The sequence below is a fragment of the Sciurus vulgaris genome, assembly GCF_902686455.1.
Source record: "Sciurus vulgaris genome assembly, chromosome: 4".
NCBI classification, from domain to species: Eukaryota; Metazoa; Chordata; class Mammalia; order Rodentia; family Sciuridae; genus Sciurus; species Sciurus vulgaris.
This window is the reverse complement of record NC_136464.1, coordinates 152,599,754-152,619,606: the sequence shown is the minus strand read 5'-3', so window position 1 is coordinate 152,619,606 and position 19,853 is coordinate 152,599,754.

Genomic DNA, 19,853 nt, shown 5'->3' with positions numbered 1-19,853 from the left:
AGATGAAGAACAGGCTCTCATTGCAGATGATTCTCTGTGTATATAGCAAAGTTCAAAAAAGTATGCTAATAAGTTATTACACTTAATAGGAGATTTAGGCAGATAGTCATATGCAAAACCAACGATTGAAATTGATTAATATCCCAATAAACAAATAAATAAATTTTATTGCTAAATAAAATTATATTATGTGTTCCCAATGTTTTATAAAATGAAATGAAGAAATATACCATTGATTTCCTCACCAAAATTGACCTACATAGAAACAAGACTAACAGAGAATGTGTAAAACTTTTCTGAGAAAATGATGTTTCTCTGAAAAACAATGAAGCACAGAAATAGAAAATATTTCATGCTCATGGCTTATAAAAACATGAAGAACTAATGTACATACCAAAGATGATTCATATTTAAATAAAGACATTTATTTTTATGGCACTTGATAAGTCAATTCTAAAGTTTGTATGGAAATATCATGGCCACATACCACTAAAGAGCAAAATGGGAAAATGTGCCCAAACAAGTACTATTGAAAGAATGGACATTTTTTTTAAGCTGTCTGTTTTATCTCAACTCCCTAAGGTCTCCCTCCCAGTGACGGGAACAAAGCCCTTAAAGCTGTTCCAGGAATCAGCCCCAAACAGGGAGTGAAAGGGTAAATTGAGCCAGATAGACAGATAGTGCTCAAACAGTAGGATTACCAGAAACTATTGACCAGAATCTACGCCCTGTTGTAAAACATTGTAAAACATGTTGTATGTTATCAGCAAACCCAGACCCCCTTTGAAATTTCCCGGCAGCTTTGTTCCCCTTTCCCTTTCATGTGCGACCCCTCCCGATGTGTGGTCTCTGCCTTTATAAACCTACAAAATTTTCTGCTAGGGACTCGACTCCTGGACTCCTGTGTGAGTCATGAGTCGGGTCCCAGCGCGCTGGAATAAACACCTCTTGCGGTTTGCATCAAGTGACGCCTCCTGCGGTTGATTGGGGTTGCCGTTAATCCATGGGACACAGTTGGGGTTTCCTTTTTGGGGGCCTTACACTATATTTTTTATAGAAGTTTAGTTTGGCATTGCCAATCAGAAAGGAAAATATCCAATACAATGGAATATCATGCCACAAAATTGATAGGCTCAAATTTAGATACCTTTATGTGAAAAGTTGACCTACATATAACAAATAAATTACGCCAATAAAATGTAGGATTCATATCTCACACCATATAAATTATAATTCCTGGAGTTTGAAAACTTAATGTACATGGCAAACCTATAAAAATATATATGTAGATCTATTTAAAAAGTAAATAAATTTGCAGTTTTGAAATAAGGAAGTATTTCTCAAACAACACAGACAAGTGCTATTTTTGCTTCTTCATCATTTTAAAATTACTATATAAAATTATATGTAATTATTGTGTTCAACATGAGGTCTTGAAGTACCTAGTTAAATCTATCTCATTAACAAATCTGTCACTTCACACAAATTATCATTTTTGTGATAAGAATACTTAAACATGTACTCACTGGGAAAATAGTAATATTAAAAATGAAAGACTTATCATCATCCACACATGTTTTAAACAGTGAAAAGATAGGAGAAGTGAACTAACTTGACTATGTAGTTTACAAAGGAAAATATTTAAATGCTTAAAACCCAGAAGATAACATATTTAACCCGATATTTTCAAAGAACTGAGAATTTAAAACACATTTGATCAAAGGGCAAAAATAAAAAAGTCTTACAATTATTAAGGTTGGTAAACATGAAAATAAACCCCAGTGCAATAATAGTAAGAATATAAATTCATGTAAACACTCTGAAGAGCTACCTGTTATTATTTAGTAAGGGTAAACATATACATATGCTGCAGGGCAATAATTGAATCCCTAGGTATGTACCTTAGCAAGTCTTTTCCATATAACATCTTCATTTTTGAGGAAGGATGCTTTTGGCAGCACTGTCTTCAGTTGCTAAACTAAAACTGACCTAAAACCAAATGACAAATCCTTATAAGAACAAATTGGTACATTGCTGTATATTCGCATAATATAAAATTATATTTCATTGAAATAAATGCATCATGATCACCTAAATCACCATGTATTAATTTCACAAACATTATGTTGAATGAGAAGAAAACTTAAGCATATATACATCCAGTGTTGCTCCATTTATATCAAGTTTACAAACAGGCAAATTAAATTACATAATTTGGGAATTCATTTACATTTGTTAAAATAATTTTTTAAAAGCAAGAAACTGATTTTTCAAATTTAGAATAAAGCTACATTTAGGAAAGAGAAATCTGGAGGGAATTTGAAGGATATCACTGTAATTTCAGCCAGGCACAACAGCATAGTCCTCTAATCCACGCTATTCCAGAGGCCGAGGAAGGAATGTCAAGTTCAAGTCTAACCTGGGTAACTTGGTGAGACCCTATCTTAAAATAAAATTAAAAAGACTGGAAACATAACTCCATATAAGAGTACTTGCCTAACATATGTGAGGCCTTGAGTTTAATCTCCCATATCACCAAACAAGAAAAAACAAAGATTGTAGTTTGAGAATTATGTTAAAACAACATTTTATTTTAGTTATAGTTTTATAAATGACAAATTAAGCAGTTACAAATGAAAATTAAAAATGAAACAGACATATAAAGACAGAATGTTTTTTGTAAAAAAAATGCCTTTTTAATGATCTAAATTCAAATAAAGCAATCTAATTGCAAGTCAGAGTAAACAAAATGATTGACTTTTTTCTTTGCTCTTATCTAGTTTCTTCATTTTGATTGGCATTTTGTGAATAGATGTTTACACTATTTTCTGAAGACATAACTGTCCCAAAACAACTGTCAGGTCAACCTGTTTTTCTAGGGTAGTTTTTCTTAAACTTTGTTGTAACTTGTGATCTTGCTAAAATGCACATTCTGACTCAGTAAGTCAATGGAGGCTGATATTCTAACAAACCTTGATGAAGGCCTCTCCCACTAGTCCAAGGATTAGTTTTTGAAGAGCAGAGCTTCAAGCCACGTAAGGCAGGTTTGGTATTTTTTCCATTAGAACCCATTTGATAAATGGTAAGTGAAGCAACCAGGGATTTGTCACTCAAGTGGGATATAGTTGGGAGAAAAATGGAATGTTTATTTAAAATTGTGTTGGGACACAAGGCATAAACCAGAAAGTCCTCAACAAACTGGGGACATGTATTCTCCCTATCTTTGAGTAATAATGATCTTTTATGCACTATAGAATTTAGGACCAGACATTACAGGAAACTTAAATCCCCCTCAATAACATACTTAACATTGTCCTCAAGGAGAACCAACTTAAAACGGATCACAAGGGTTCCAAAGAAAGACCTTTGAGTCAGTGAGTAGAGGTTTATATTTCGTGAAATGCACAGTGGAGAAAAAGTTATGCCCCAGTTGCTGTGGGTGTAAATTTCCCATCTGCTGCTAGCTAGACAGTCTGGACCCCAGATTCTTCTTGCTCCCGAAATACTTGTAAGACATGGTCTTATTCCATTTTAATGATATCATCTCTACTTTTGGCATTGTTTTATCTCTCATGCATTTTTAAAATTTTTTTTGACCTTAAAATGAATTTTTTTTCTAACTTCTTTTTCTTTTTTCTACGATTTCAAAATCGCCTACAAATCAGTCTATTAAAGCAAAGCAATAATTTTAAATAAACTCATAATCTTCAGATTCCATAATGAATTGCTTGTGTTTCTGGTAAGTAACTCATAACGTGTTTTGGAAATCATTTCTCTTAGATGTTTTCATTGTTAATATGAGTATGAAAAATAGGTGTTGGAGTTTTAAATTACTTGATGAATTTATCTATAAAGTACTTTGTTGAAAATATAAACATTGAAGGTAGTGACCAGGAAAACAGAAACAACAACAACAAAAACTGCATTTTTATAAAGTAAAATGGAAATAACATTCAGGTAATTTGTAATAATGCCAATGGAAACTAATGCACGATTTTTTAAAAAATTTTTTTAGTTGTACATGGACATAATACCTTTATTTTATTTACTTATTTTTTATGTGCTGCTGAGTATCAAACCCAGTGTCTCACATGTGCTAGGAAAGCACTCTACCACTGAGTTACAATGCCAGCAAGGCCCTAATGCATGATTTTATACTTAGAAAAGACATTTATATAATTTTTTTAAAATGACATTAGAAAATAAAAGGGGTTAAAACTATGGCAACAAGAATTAAAGTGAAAAAGCTAAGGTTCTTTTTGGTTGAGTCACCAGACTCTTCCTATCTTATCTGTAAAATGTCATGAATGACAGTAAAGAAAGTTATCCTGCAGTTTAAAAAGAGATCTTGTGGAACCTCATTTAATATTTCTATTCATTTTCAAATGAAATGTTTTTTAAGTAATAGAGCTGAATATTATGGTCTTTGATTGTTAAAAAGTTTTTAAAAATCATATTTAATACTGAAAGAAACTTCAGTTTGAGGTATGATTCTTTTGATAATGACATATGGTTTTCAGGAAAATAGCAGAAACTGACATTCCAGAAAAACAAAATGAGTGATTCACACCCCAGCAAAATCTAATATCACTTCCAGGATATTAAATACTTCATGTGCCAAATTAGTCATAGATTTTGGCCTTCCTGCAAGAGGTACTACTGATGTTCTTAGTGGTCTTTTTTTTTTTTTTTTTTTTTTAATTCTAAAGAATTTATTAACATATGAAGAATTGATAATGAAATAGCATTTTGACATCTGAATCATTTATTCTTCATAAAACTGACAGAGACTTGACTTTGGAGAGTTTCTAGAACAAGCTACCAACTACCACGCACAAATTCCTCTAAGGTATGTCCAACACCTGCTTTCCTTCTTGTATTGTGATGATCAGGATCTGAGGAAATTCTACCTACAAATGCATTGAGTCATGTTTGGGATGCTTCTATTTATTAAATAATCTATGCTGCTCAATTTAACACGTATCTTTCAAACTTGTTCTCCGGCCTCTGAAGTAATTGTGAAGGATAGGCACAATAAAATGCAAAGTCTTTCCTCAAAGAGCTTGGAGATGACAGAGACAGAGTTTGACAAGTGCCATGAATCCAGCAGAAATGGGATTCTAGGAGGGAAAGAAAAAGGAGGTCTGATTCTGCCAACTGTAGCTAAAATCTCCTTCCCCACAACATGTGTATTGTCCATCTAGTCCTATGTTTTAGTCCAGAAGAAATAAAACATTGCTCCCACTCAACAGGTCCTTCGATATTGTTGTTATTGTTCTATGTTTGCTTCCTTGTTTGGCTTTATCTCCCGGCCTAAGAACACATCAATGTCACCATCTCCTACTAAAGTTCACCAACTGTTTCTCAGATGAAAAGAAGTGAGCATGCATCTTATTCATCTTCTGATATACTTATTTTAAGATCCTCCTTAAAATGTCATTATCAAAATTATAATATAATACTACGGCATGAAATAACTATTTCAATTCTATGAATTTGATGATCTTAGTACCTTTTTGGTAGTTAAGGTTGTATGCTTTATTCAAATACAAATATGTTTTCTCTCTTCATTGATGGTCTAAATGAAACAAGGCCACATGAATGCAGCAGATTTTTTTTTCATTTTGTTTGCTTGCTTATAAAAAGTAATTATTTATTCCTATTAAATCATGGCACTTGTTTCAATCTGTACAGATATTTTGCAAGTAAATTCTGATAGCAAACGCTTTAATGGCCCTATCAGATTTAGAGAGTTGATTCGCATTGCTTATATTTTCTTTCTTCCAGGCAATAATAAAAATGCTGACCAATATAAAACCAAGAATAGGATCTGTAAATTTGGTGTGGCATAAAATAAATATCCTCAGGGAAATGCTTACTATTTCTGAAGGACCTGCTCCAATCTAGGATAGTGTCTCCTAAAGGGGTCTCTAAGACTCTGAGACTGAAACAGCCATTAAAGATGTAAGATACTCTGTATACATTTCTACTTCCTTCATATTTCATACAATACCTGGTTTCTACTTGGTTGGTTTTTTTAAAAAGTAAAATTTAAAATTAAAAAAAGATTTAATTGACAGATAACAGGTACACCATGATGTTTTGAAGTGCATACATATGACGGAATGGTTAAATCTAGCTAATTTTACTGAATTCATTACCTCACAGTTATTGTTTTTGTGGTGAGAGCATATGTCAGCTTTTTCCTCACTGTATCAACTATCACAGTTAATCAACTAATGAAGATAAAAGATTTGTTCTGATTCATGGTCTTGGAGGTTCCTGTCCATGATCAATTGGTCTCATTTTTTTTTTTGGAACCTGTGGAGAAATATCGGGGCATGTCAGAAGCATGTGGTAGGGTAAAAAAAATTCACCTCATGGCCAGGAAGGAAAAAGGAGAAAGAGGAAGCCAGTCAGAGTCCCAGTCTCCTCTTCTAGGATCTGACTTAAAGGCATCCCTCTATGGCTCAGTTCTTGAGGACTCCACCAGCCCCCAACAGCCTTACCTGGGGACCAGGCCTTTATCCATGGATGCCTTTGGAAGACATTGCAGCACAGCATGTCATAAGCACTCTCTCCATATTTTGCATTTTAAATAGGTTTCTGTCTTATTTCCTCCCAATTTGGTGTGGTTCACCTGCCGAACCCTGAGATGGTCCACCTCTTTATCTTCTGTTTTTGTGTTTATAACTAAAAACATCTCTGTAGCATATTGCTTTCTGTGTCGCTCCAGAATGACTTTGGATTTCATGTTCTTAAAACTGACACTTCACTGTGTGAATGGTCCGGAATTATCAGTCTCCTCATAGTCATGGCCCCAAACCTATGAATGACAATTGTAATAATTTCATTTAAGATGTGTTGAGCATTTGATATGTGACAAACACCTTCTTAACTCTCATACACAATTTTCATTTAATCTTTATAACAAATCTGTGAGGTGGATCTATCATTAGATCAGGCCACACAAAGGAAACTAAGACCTGGTTAACTTGCCCAAGCTTGTGCAGTTAATAGACAGACTCAGAGAACTAAAAGTGATACAATGATTGTCATTCCTAGGGTGAAATTATTCAATCACGTATATTGTACCATTATTCATCAGTGATATTTAAAAAGACTTTTAACAATGCTTTTTTAAAATGGATACCCAGACTGTGAGCAAGAGTGTATATGTGCACACACACATGAACCATGAATATCTAAAATTTTTAAAAAAAGACTATTAAAATCAAATATTGGCAAGAATGTGAAGTCACTGGAATACTTAAATCTGTGGACAGAGAAGGTAAATATACTATGGTGTATTTGTACTGGAATACTACTGAAAAAAAGTAATGTTCTACTGATAAATGCAATAAGCAGGAATCTCATGGGCATAACAGTAAAAGAAGGCTTTCACAAAAGTTAATATATACCAAGGGGATGACATATCCCTGTTCTACTGAGACAAGAAATACTACACCATATTATTTTAGGACCGTCTGCTCCTAAAGAATTTATTCTTGCACTGGTATTTGTTTCACTCTTTGCTAAGTACACTGCTCTGAAACAATGTGAGTGGCTATCACCAAGTTCTCACACATATCATTTATCTTTTTTTTTTTTTTTAACTGAGTGATTTCACATAGACCCTGGTAGCCTCTCTCAAACTCCTCAGTTGGTAGCAATTGCTGAGCCTGGGTCCAGACATTCTTTCTTTCTGTGTTCAGGGAACTGTTCTGGCCCAGAGATGCTCTGACTTTAACGTGCTGATCTCTGTTCTCCTCTAACTCCTTATCTGCTCCAACTCCACACTGGGATCTCAAGAGCACCCCTTCTTTCACCAACAGTTTCCATGAGATAAATTCCCTTTATGAATAGGACAAAATCAAAACAGCAGTGAAGTTGTTCTGTTGACATTCTACCATCTGTTCTGAGGAATGGAACTCGCTCTTCCTTGTTCTTCCTGTTTTGAACCCAGCAAAAGTGTTCTTTTTGTTTCTTCTTGCCTATTTTTTAAGGCTCAGAATTTTTTTTTTCTTTTGCCTTCCTGGCAAAGTTACAATTTCATTGAACTCTTAGATTTGTATTTAGGTTCAAGAGCTCTCTCCCTGTTTTTCTTCTTTGCAAATGCATAATCACTAAAAAACTCTCCAAAGTCACAGAGGCAATTTTTTGTTTTGCTTTGTTTTTGTTTTTTTAATAATATAACATTTTCTTCTCTTGAGACTTTTTCTTTTTCACAAAGTCATGAACCATGCAATTCCCAAACGCTTCTTTCTATATTTTTCCTAAGACACGAATAAACAAATACAAAACAAGGATAGTCAGGGATTTGAATGAATATGTCTGATCAGAACTGAAGGGAATAATGATAAATACCTAACTATACCGCCCTCCATTCCTCTCTCTTCAAACTAACCATGCAGTATTTTCTCTCTAAAGCAATAATTTTCTCTGTGATTTTTATTATTTCTTGGTAGTGTCTTTGTCTGACAATGACTAAGCAATTTTTTGCTTAACTAAAGAGTAATTAATTATAAGCCTATATGAAAATGGATCTATGAAGTGTCCTAACAAAACAAATGCATGATATTCTAATATAGTTTTAAGCAACAGTAACACAAAATACTATAGAGATGTTAACCAATTCCTGCTTTGTTTCTTAAGATGGTAATTATTCAAAATATCCTCAACCAGGACCCTGGCATTATTGCCAATGACATGATATGTGTTGCATTATTTTCAGGATTAAGCGTTAATGTTATAAGGACTGTTCAGAATTGTATCAGATGAAAAGTTTAACAATGAACTAATAAGCAATACAGGGCAAGAAGTTGAAAGATTCCTTCCCACTCATGCCAAACATCATAGACAACTGAAATCTGTGGGAAGCATTTAAACTTTCACCTGTCAATGAACCAGGGATCTAGTTTGGAACAAGGCAATTTCATCAAAACTTGGATAAAAAAGTCCTCCCCCACCTCCTAGTTAGAGATTCAGATGTAAGCAAATCAATAACACTAGGTCCTTCTGCTGGCTAATTGAGATCACTATAATAGCCTCTTGGTTGGTGTCTCAGTCACCAGTCTTCCTGTTCTGTCTCTCCACATGACTCTAGAGAATAAATATGAACCTAATTTCCAAATAGCCATTAAGATCCTTTACTATTTGGGCCTGGTTTATCTTTCCACTACTTTTAAACAAATTTCATTCATCTTTAAACAATTTTATTCCATATAGCCTGCTTTCTTTTTTTTTTAAATTTGTTCTAATTAGTTATACATGACAGTAGAATGCTCTTTGACACATCATACATAAATGGAGTATAACTTGTCATTCTTCTGTTTGTATATGATGTATAATTGCACAGATCCTGTTGTCATATGTGCACATAGGGTGATAATGTCCGATGCATTCTACTGTCCTTCCTACCTCCAGGTCTCTCCCTCCCTTCACTCCCCATCTGCCTAATCCAAGGTAACTATTCTTCCTTAGCCCCACCCCTCTTATTGTGAATCAGTATCCTCATATCATAGAAAACATTTGGCCTTTGGTTATGGGGGATTGGCTTATTTCACTTAGCATGATATTCTCCAGCTCCATCCATTTACCTGTAAAAGAATGAAATTAAGTTTCATTCTTCTTTAAGCCTGAGTAATATTCCATTGTGTATGTATACCACATTTTCTTTATCCATTCATCTGTTCTTTAACCATTCATCTAAGAGGTTGGTTGTGAATTGAGCTGCTATAAACATTGATGTGGCTGTGTCACTGTAGTATGCTGATTTTGAATACTTTGGGTATAAACGAAGGAGTGGAATACCTGGGTCAAATGATGGTTCCATTCCAAGTTTTCTGAGGAATCTCCATACTGCTTTCCTAAATGGTTGCACCAATTTGCAGTCCCACCAACAATGTATAAGTGTACGTTTTTTCCACATCCTTGCCAACATTTATTGCCTGCTTTCTAACCACACTAAACTTTTTTCTTCAGCATAGAAATAATGAAACATGTAAATAGCTAAACATCGTCATATCTCCTGACATTATAGGTGCAGTCATATGTAAGGGAAAGAAATCAATATTGCAGTTCAGAACAATGGAACATCTATCACAAATAATTCTAAACTTTCTATTGTTTTGAGCAATACCATTAGTATTATAAGTATAAGCACACTGGGTTTTCTCCAGCCTTTATCCTTCCCTTGCAGGAGGACTGAGAATTTGGGAGAAGAACCTTCTTTCATGTGTAGCAAAGTTTCTTTATCTCTGAACACTTATGGGATTCTGGGTGTATGGGGAGGAGAGGAATAACACACTTTCTGCTCTGTTCCTCTAAGCCATATGTTTGTTAAAAAAAAAAAAAAAGAAAGAAAGAAAGAAAGAAAGAAAAGAAAGAAAAAAAAAAGCCTGAATCTTGTATAGGAGTTCAATTCTATCAATGTTTTGAAGAGTAAGCCTACATACATTTTGGTTTCAGTATTAGGAAATCCATATGCCTAACAATAAAGGAAATAAATGTTTTCCTTTGGCATTTCCTTAGTAACAAAAATGATATTGCTTTTCCATTCATTTTATATTTAGTCATATTCAATATTTGGTTCAGATCCCAAGTGGAGAAATGGTTATTTAATGGAATATTTTTCAGTTCTTATAATATCTCTCATTTAAAAAAAATCAATTAATCTATAGACCCTCATGCATTGTATGTTCTTTTGTGGTATTTGGATTATAGTGTTCTTGCCATTTTTGTCTTTTAAATTTTTTTCCTCCCTTTATGACAATTTAATGGGTAATTTGCATATATCAGGATGGCAAATTTTGCCACTCTAAAATATAATATCTTGAATCTTCCTATGTAACATGCTTAATACTTCAACTTATGTGAAAATCTGGCACAACTGGATGTTATCTCTTCTTTGTTTGTTTCTAATTTTTTTTGTTTCTGAAAGAATGAAGGAGGGATAATGCTATTCAACTCATTTCCTTGGTGATATCTATACGAAAAATGATCCAAAAGTGAGGTCAAAAATAAAAGTTTATGTGCCTATTAACAAACAAGTAGCTGACCACTTACCACTGAAAATATCTCAAAAAACACAAATGTGAGATTTTTTTCACTACAACCCAGAATATTTTATATGGTATCTCTTCTCCATGACAAATATCAAAAACATGGACAAGTACATTAAATTAGTGATTTTAAACATTTTAAAATAAGTCACACAATGGTATAAACTCTTAAGGGAAGGAAAATAAAAGAAACAAATTACTGGTGGTCTCACTAACTGGAAGCAACAAAGATGATGGTACAGATAGGACCAAACAGCAAGAATTTGTATGATAAGCTAATGGAGAGTGAGAAGCTAGTCAGAAGAAGAAGGAACTCTGGACTTCTGCAGAAGCATTTCATAAATTCTTTGGATCAATGCTGATCTACGCAAATACAATTTCATGACATTGTGGAGATGGATCTCTAGAGAGCAAACCTCTCTCACTACTTCTTTTCAACATCATGGTGTGAGTACTAGCTTAAGCAGTAAGACAAGAAAAAATAGAAAGGTTTATATGCTTTCTGCTCCTGATTATCACAATAAACTCAGTTAAAAACCACCAGTAATATACATTCCACAGTTTGACTGCTATGCTGCCTAGGTATTTCTTCCACCAGATTAAGAAGTTCATCGCTTTCAAAATCAGCTTCACAGAAAGCCTCAGGACATGGGCAAAATGCAGATAGCTTCTCAGTCAGAACATAACACTAATGACCTCCAGTCCAATTACCAATAGTGTCCTCCTTTTCCTCTAAATCCTCTTGAGCCCTGTCTTCTCTGTCCATGGTCCCATTGGCATTCTGGTCTTCTGAGCTTCACCAGAACTGGCCGCTAAACTCTGCTTAGAACAGTCTAAAGCATTTCCAGCTTGCACTGCCAAGCATCTCAAAATTCCTGCCACCAATTCCAAAAAGTTCAACAAGTTTCTGAACCACATGGTCATGTTAGTCACAGCAACATCTCCATTTCTCAGTACCAATTTCTGTTTCAGTCAGCTATTTCACTATTGTGACTATAAGACCCAACCAGAACAATTGTAGAGGAAGAAAAGTTGATTTGGGGGCTCACAGTTTCAGAGGTCTTAGTCTGTAGAAGGACAGCCCCATTCCTTGGGAATTGATTTGAAACTGAACATCATGGAAGAGTATGGCAGAAGGAACCAGCTCACATGTTGATCTGGAAGCAGGGAAAGACTCTGCTCTCCAGATATAAAATATATACCCCATAGCCATGCCCCCAGTGACCCACTTTCTCCAGCCATACCCTCATGCCTCCAGTAACCACTCAGTTAATCCCATCAGGAATTAATTCATGGGTTAGGTTAAGACTGTAACCTAATCTTTTCTCCTCCAAACCTTCTTGCATTGTCTCATACATGAGCTTTTGGGAGACAACACATCTAAACCATAACAAAACTTTTATCAGAATCTATAAAATTTGCAGGATACAATAGATTTTTAATTAATGTGCTTCTATATACTAGTAATTAATATGTGGAAGCTGAAATTTTTAAAGCTTTAAAATCATGAGACAGGAATAATTTTCACTAAGTATGCTCGAGATTTATACAGCTAACCTGAGAAAAATCACCTGGATATAAAAGATGAACTAAATAGGTAATATGTAAAGGTACAGAAGACAATATTATCAAGATGTCAATTTGTACAAAGTAAATTGTGAATTTACAAAATTGAAATTATAACCTTAGAAGTATTCTTTCAAGAAATGAGCAATCTTCTTTTAATATTTATGTGAATATGAAGATGACCTCCATTAGCCCCCAAATTGAAATGAAATAAAAAGATAAGGACAAAAATTAAAGGACTTACACTGTTATACTTTAAAAGTAATTATGAAGCCTTGCAATAACCAGCATAGCATGGAATGTCATATAGATTGACACCACATAAACATAACAGAAGAATCTTGAAATGGATTCTTTATTTATAATAATCAAGGGATTTTGGTTATGCTGTTCATGTAATTAAATGAAGACAGGATTGTCTTATTAACAAATGGTATGTGAAAAATTTTACATGTGGAAAGATGTAATGTAATAATTTACTTCACACTATATATAAAATTTAATGCTAAAAGGAACATAGATCTACAGTCAACATCTAATACTATGAAACCATTTCTGGAATAATTTATAAAACAATGACCACAAGTTAGATAAATAATCCTTAGAACAAAACTCAAAAAAATTAACCACAAAAGATATAAAATGATAAATTGGACTTCATCAAGTTTAGAAAATACAGATGAGTCACAAACTGATCAAATACATTTATAAACTGTATATATGATAAAATCATAGTATTCAGTATTTATATAAAGAACACTTAAAACTCTATAATAAGAAAAAACTTTATTTAAAAATATAAGAATGTTTATATAAATCTTTTTCCAAAGATAATATATGAATGGAAAATAAGCATTTAAAAATGCTCAACAAGATTAGTGATTAGGGAAATGCAAATTAAAGCCACATGGATGTATCTTGCTTTAAAATATGTCACTGCAACACTAGAAAAATCAAAATTTTTAATTCCAAATCTATCAAGTGTTGGTGAGGCTATGGAGTAACTGAAATTCCCATTTTTACTGGAGAAATACCAAAAGGTATAACCACTTTGGAAACAGTTTGGCAACTTTCTATACCATTAAAAATTCAATTTTATTCAAGCTCAGCTTTCCCTATTCAAGATATTATTTAAAAGCAATTAACACACTTCCATGTAAAACATGTCAATCAATTTTCAAAGCAGCTCTCTTCAGAAAGTCACACATCATAAGCAACCCAAATGGCCAAGAACTGGCAAATGAATGAATAAATCACTGTATATCCATAAATTGAAATTTTACTCAGCAATAAAAGGAACAAAATTTGGGCACATAAAATAAGCTTATATCATAATTGGTTCATATCATAAATGTTAGGTTATTTGAAGGAAACAAGAGAGGAAAGATTGCCTACTACAAATTGAATTCATAAGAAATCATAGTGAAGGCAAACCTTGTCTTCATTGACAAGGTGTCAGAGGATGGGTTGAACACATTGACCATAACTGACATAAGGGTCCTCCTGGGAGTGATGTAAATTTTCTGTGAGTTACTTATGGTTTAAACTGCTATAGTACATTTGTCAAAACTCACCCAGTTGTGCACTTATAATTAGTGAATTTTATTGTATGAAATGTATGCTTATGGATTTGATGAAAATATTATAGATAAACAAAGAAAAATTATAGTTCTGTAATCTAATTCTGTCTCTTAACCAGCTGTGTTTTAAAATTATTACCACTTATCCTCATAAAAATCAGCCATAAAATGATGATAATAAAATTTCCTGTTCTCTCTGCTCCATTTACTTTCAAACTCCTGCCTCAATTTTTAGGTAATGTATCTTCTTCCATGAACTTGCCTTATAAACAGTAAAATATCTCTTTAAACATGTTTTGATGATTGTGTAATCTGTGTTTAATGAGTAGTTGAATAAGATGCTTTAGGCTCTGTTTGTACTGGGAAAACACGGATACATGGCAACCATTTATTTTTGCTCACGTTTATAAAACTGTTCTCTATATTACAGTCATAAGCATTATTTCAAAAGACCTTTATCTCTAAATAACTGTCATCATTTCTTTTCACTTGATCTAAATGAAGCCCTTGTTTTAAAATGCTGTCCCATTCCTGATTTATGACCTTTGGATGAGAGTGTCTGCTGCTTCCCCCTGAGTCACCAACATCCATTCCATTCTGTTGCTCTTTAAAGTTCAAAGAGTGAATGTCAAGCACCTATAGACAGGTATGGTAGGTTCAGGAGGTATAAAGAGGGATAAAAAGTTTTTGTGCGCTTGTCTTTTCAGGGAATTGCTTACAACTTTCCCCTTACTTTTCTATTCCACTGCTATAATCTTTGGTCAAGGTTATATGGTTTTTGCCATTTGCCCATTTGCCATTTCCTCTTTTTTTTTTTTTTTTTTTTCAGTGCTGGGGATTGAACCCAGAGCCTTGTGCTTGTCAGGCAAGCACTTTACCAGCTGAGCTATATCCCCAGTCCCACCATTTCCTCTTAAAGGGAGCCCCATATATGATAATCTTCTAGAGGGTCACCTCACACACTAAACTAAAGCATCTTTCTGATTATTCCATTTTTATGTTAAAATTTTTTTCAAGAAATCTCACCTACTGATGTAGAATGATCCAGTAGAAAGGAAACCATCTTTGAATCATATAAATCAGTTTCAATCCAGATTCCTGCTGAATGACTGTAGAAAAGTAATGTATCCTCTCTGAGGCCAGTTTCTTATTTTATAAAACCAATGATAAGATAACACATCTTGTAGCATTACAGATCTGAAGAGCAATAAATAGTGTTTGCTACTAAAAAGTAAATCTTCTACAAATAAGAATTATCATTAAAGCGTTGACCAGGTTTATCCCTCAACTAGTTCTTATGTTCATACTTCTGCATTAGAAAGAGATATTATGTTTTCTATACCAGCAGCAAAACTACAGCACACAGTAAGTGTCCCGCAGTGGGCTCAAGAGCTACTTAAGATCCCGGGGTTCTATGTACAAAAATCGAAGTGGCAATAATAGACAGCAATACAAAGCACACTTCAAGAAATAAGGGTTGTTAAAGCATTATCTTCCTATTGTAAAGTTTTATTTTCTGACTATCTTCATAGTGGAGAATACAGTTCACATTTAAATTAAAATTGATTTTGTGAAGTAGTGTACCTCTTCAGTCTTACATTTATATTGTCACATTACTGCATTTTTCTTGTAGTCTGAATATAAATGTTTTAAACCTAAAAGATATACATATATATATACACATATATACATATATATATATGCATATATATGCTAACACAAATTTATGTGTGTGGATAGACTTTGTTGCCATCTATATGAACTCAGTTACTTAATGAAACACATTCAATTGGTTGGAATGCAGTGTGTATTTACTTAATGTGTGTGTGTGTGTGTGTGTATGTGTGTGTGTGTGTGTGTGTTTGGGGATGACTAGGCAGGAAATGAAGAGAACTGATGAATGAAAACAGAAAATAGGAGCTATGGGAAAGCATATGAATATAAACTCATCTCTCAGTAGAAGATGACTTTCAAGGAAACTAAGATTTCTTATATTGTTACTTGGCTTTAAGATGCTCCCTTATGTAAGTATCATTCAATTAGAATGCAAAATCGCATATGAATGTCTTTGAACTATTTCTATTTAAATAAACAGCTCATAATCCAAAAGGTACTAAAGATGATCACTTTATGGTACCATTGGGTAGAAAATGGAATTTATTATGAAGAGTGAATACCTTCTCCATCAATCACTGTGAAGAAATTGTTCCTAAGAGAGAAAGCAATCACAGGAGAGGATGTATTTGGATGGAAAAACAGAAGATATTTACTGCACTCTATGGATTTTAAGCGTGGGTTCTTGAATTTAAAGTACAAACAGGGTGGTGGGCTTTCCTATTAGTGATACACACTCCTATTTTTAATAGGAAAGAAAAAACATTAATCAGCAAACTTGTCAGTAGGCCTCTAATCAGTATGCTCACCTTTTCATCTATCCACCTTCACTACAACTTGGTCAAATTATAACCTGAGGGCAGTTATCACTAACTCACTTCTCCCATCTTTTAGATTTCTCTTCTCCCTAACAAGTTCTCTCTCTTTCCTCCATGAAATGTGAATTTCCTTTAAGTTTCATGAACATCCACTTCTTCTATAGAAAATTAGAAAAATACACAAAAATTATCACAAATAAATATAGGAAGAAGTAGCTTGTGAGACAATTCATAGAACATGTTAACTATAGGTAAATAAGTCTGCGAACTGTATGACAGACATAGATAACATAAACATCTAAGAGCTAAACACAGAGATATACAGATCAAGTGGCACTTAATATTCACAATACTCTAAATACACCTAAGGCATGTAATAATTTTGATGCATGACAAATTCATGAGTTTTATGAAAGTACTTCATATGTTTGTTAAGGTACTTCATAAATTGGCCAACCATTGGAGCCACCTCTCTGGATCTACCTGTCATCTCCCAAGAAACATAAATAAAATCTACCACTGCTCCTCACAGGCAATGACAAGCTTCAGCTTGGCCCAGCATACTTACAACTCTGTCTGACAGATTATACATGAGGACTTAAGTGGTACATTCTTTGTATCCTCTTTGTACTCTATACTAAGAGCACTATCTTCCCTGTATTCTTTTTCCTTGGTGTGCTTTTAAAATTCATTTACTTTTAAGTGTTATTTGAAAATCTCCATTTGGTCCGTGCATCTTCTCTTCTTTGAACCTTGGGTACTTATTTCCTGATGGTATCATAAGAGGCTGCAAATGCACCACGGTAATTCTCCACACAAGAACTCCCATTCCTGTGATACTTTAGGCAGCCTTGGACTCCTAAGAATAGCAATTGGGGGTTTACAATGGTATCTGTGAGTTCCTGCATTTATACAGTGAGAGAAAAAGACAAAGATGTGCTTGCCAGAGCTTTCCATCTGTCTGTACCCAGAGCACGCAGCAGCCTTGCTCTGGTTGGTTGGAGCTTGTTGAGCATTCTTCAGCTGGCACATTGTCATCCGCCAAGCACCTGTGTGGACTCAAAACACAAGCTCCAGTATACCACTAGCCTTGCTTTACTTGGCTCAGCTTTACCACTCAGTTTCATTGTGTCCTTAATTCTGTTTTCTCCCCCCTCTACAATATATAACTGCCTAAATCTTCTTTAGCACGTAATTATTTTGTCAACATTTTTTTCTACTTCATCATCTGCCTTGGTTTTGTCTAATGAAGCTGAACTTCAGTAACCACTGGTGAAGCATTACCCTTGCTGGGGAAAGTACAAGGTAAAATAAACACGGCTGCTGAATCAAGTGGTGCCCACATCCTACACAGTCTTATTTATTTTTTTATTATATCCATTTACTTTTGTTTACTTCTATGTATTGTTTGCCCTTGTCACAATTCGAACATTTCAAAGCTACTAAATAATATTCAAGGTCATTGGTGGCAAAACTTCAAAGCAAGCAAGCAGATTAATTCCTTTCTCTTTTTGCTGTTTACTCTCTACTTAATATAATTCTTCATGTCCCCCTTGGCCTTTACTTATCATCATTTCTAAATGTTTCTTTATTCTCTTCAAACTCCTATTCTTATTTCCTCCTTACATTCCTGCCCACTGGTTTTTTTTTTTTTTTTTTTTTTTTTTTTTTTTTCTTTTTTTTTTTTTTTACTTTCAAAATATTGGCATATTTCTTTCCAAAATAAGTGGTGCTTCTAATACTAGGGAAGGCCCTTTATATACTGTCTGATTTGAACTCCTAAGTGACTAAACACTATGAACACAAAAGAGGTGAAAAGTTACGGCATGTTAAAATAGCACTTATACAAATCCCAAGGGAAGTTTTTAAAAAAGATCAAGTGGAAAAGTTCACTCTGTCCTTTTCTTGTGATGTGCACTCTGGACAAATAGTAATCTCTTTTTACAGACTGTGCATTTGAGTAGGTAGAATTGCTTATCCCAGATCAAATCCAAACATGATTATGAGCATCATTTTCAGTGTTTTAAACTTCACTGATAGATTCCCATACTGAAAATGATAAATTGCAAAAAAAAAAAAAAAAAAAAAAAAAAAAAAAAAAAAAAAATTAAGAAATATCCCTTCTGTGGGGAGAACGAGGGGAAGTAAAACACAACAAACTTAGCACTCTACATGTTAAAAATTGTTGGTCCTAATGATGGTAATTTGCTCCTAAATACGAAGTCACTAATTGCTGTGTGTTAGTGGGTGTTTTTCTGAGAAGTTTCTTTGAAAGTGACAATAACAGCTGCTAGCTGTATTTTAAGTCTAGGCTTTGGTCAACTTGTTAATCAGGAGGGACAGATGGAAACATTGGAAATGAGGCTGTTTCCTTGGGATGTCTTTGGTACTTCGCCCTTTGTCTTCCTTGGTGGTGCTGCAATACCACAACCATTCCCTTGAGCAGTCATCTGTCACCACTATTTCTAGGAAGGGTGAGATATGCACTGTTGCTTACTTGGTGATTTAAGTTTGTATGCTACTTTGTGTCATTTGCATATGGGTCACAATCAATAAATAATTTGGTGTTTCAAGACTCACCTATCAAGAAGGAGATGTTGTCATTTGTGACAGTCTTTTGAGTTACAGCAAACAGAACTTGTCTACAAAATACTCAAAATCAAATCAGAAAGGCATGGCATCAGCAGGGGAAATATAATTGCGCCACCAATAAAGTTATAAAATAATAGGTGATGAGCTTCCCGGTGAGAGTCCAATATCCGATTTGTCAGAAGAGATGTTTTCTCTGATAAAGCTATATCCTCTATCAATTACCAGCCAAGTAGTGGGTGGGCACATTGTTTGCTCCTCTGCATATTGCCCTGTATGGGTAATTGGCTGCTCTAATAGAGGATTTCTCAGAAAGTCAATATACTAGAAAATAAAGGACTTTGGGGACAATGTATTAAAATCTGATCTCAGTTTGCTTTTTATTAGTTGGGTATCTTGTAAAATTAATCTCTCTGAATATCAAATTTTTAGTCTAGTAAATGAGGACTTCATAGAGGATAAAAAATAGGACTTTTTAGAGGATAATAAATTGAACAATTAATATAAAATAATATGAGTTTGATACATAAGAAGGTTCCAACAAATAACAATTATCATTATTAATGACTTTCTGTAATTATAAAGAATCTTTCTATTGGGGAAAACTTGGCACAAGACACACA